At 35.0% G+C, this 1,768-nt stretch overlaps 1 protein-coding gene across 3 annotated transcripts in view; it reads right to left on the minus strand.

Moving 5' to 3' along the window:
- The window catches only part of CAPS2 (calcyphosine 2), a 36,390-nt gene that overhangs the window by 26,309 nt on the left and 8,313 nt on the right, over positions 1–1,768 (minus strand). The gene's annotated exons all lie outside the window — the stretch shown is intronic.

Here is a 1,768-nt window from a genome sequence, read left to right on the forward strand (position 1 = left end):
CAACAAATATAACTGAAAAAGGACTTGTAATTAGATTATATAAATAAGTTCCACAATCATATGAAAAAGATAACCCAACAAACCTGAAGGGAAATGTCATATAAGAGGATAGCTAGATGACCAATATACGTATATAAAAGTGCTAACCTTCCTTAATTTCTAGTTAAATGTAAACTAAAATGACCAATACATACCCATATGAATTAAAATGAAAAATATAGACAATACCAAGCACAGGCAAAGATATAGGGCAACCAGCAGCCTCTTACTGCTACTGGTGGGAGTGTTCATTGCAGCAACCATTTGGAAAACTGTTTGGCAATATTTTTTTAAAGCTGAACATATGCCTACTAAATGGTCCCATAATTCACCTTCTAAACATGTACTGAGCAGAAATGACTACATATTTTTCACCAAAAGGCATGCACAAAAGTTCATGGGAGTACTGTTCCTAAATAGCCAAATATCCATCAACATCTGTGAATAAACAAATGGTGGCATATTTATACAATGCAATACTGTACAGCAATGAAAATACAGGACAACTCCAAATAATAACACAAATAAAACACGCAAACGTAATGTGGGGCAAAAGACGCCAGATGCAGAGTCCAAATTTTGTGATTTTATCTAATTTTATAACCAGGCAGTTATAATCAATGACATTGGGATAGAGAGGTCAGCCTGTGATGGCAGAGGAAGTGGACAGTAACTGGCAGACAGCACAAGGGGGATTTCTAAGAAACTGGTAACGTTCTGTTTCTTGATCTAGAAACTTGATATTGTTCAGGTTGTGAAAATTGCTGTGCTGTAAACCTAAAATGTGTATACTTTGTGAATGTATGTTTTAGTTTAATAAAAGTTTACTTTAAAAAATATTTAGATATGTGATAATTGAATGATGCCCCCCCAAAGGTGTTCCTATCGTACTACACAGAGCATGTAAATATATTAACGCACATTATATAATAAAAGGACTTTGCAGGCATGATGAAGGATCTGAGTCGAGATTATCTAGGATTTTCAAGCCAGGCTCCAGGCAACCACATGGGTCTTTCTAAGAGGAAAGCATACGGCTTTCTGTCTACAGAAAGGAGTGGCACAGTGACATAACACAAGAAAGACTCGACCCACCATTCCTGGCTCTGAAGATGGAAGAAAGGGCCGTGAGCCAAGGAAGGAAGGCAGCCTCTAGAAGCTGAAAAGGGCAAGAAAATAGATTCTTCCCTGAAGCTTCCAGAAGAAATGTAGCCCATTCAACACCTTGACTTTATATCTGACCTCTAGAACTGTACAAGAAAAGATTCATATTATTTAAAAATACTCTTTCTGGTAATTTGTTACAGCAGCAAAAGTTAAATAATATATGATACATTCAAATATTTAAAGGTAAAGAAACAAAACCTTACAGAAAATAAGAATAAGACAAAAAATAGTTATAAGAAATCACTGTCTGAAAATTACAGCAGTTTGAAAATACAAAAGAGCTACCACAGGAACTGGTAGATTTTCTATGCCTATTGAAGTTGAGACTAGGTGTCAACCGTGAAGTTGTTGAGAAGTTTGACTGGAATGCACCAGAGGACTGTGGAAGTCCATACCAGTTCAAAGATTTTGTAAGCTAAAAGGTAAAATGCAAAGTAATAATAATAACTTTTAAACTACTTAGAATGTATTATATCAGTGAGATTCAGCCAATATATATTGTGCACATACCAATGTCTCAGTTACTATATTACACATTTTATACAGAAAGAGATATATATTA

This window comes from Hipposideros armiger, unplaced genomic scaffold (assembly GCF_001890085.2).
Source record: "Hipposideros armiger isolate ML-2016 unplaced genomic scaffold, ASM189008v1 scaffold_1485, whole genome shotgun sequence".
NCBI classification, from domain to species: Eukaryota; Metazoa; Chordata; class Mammalia; order Chiroptera; family Hipposideridae; genus Hipposideros; species Hipposideros armiger.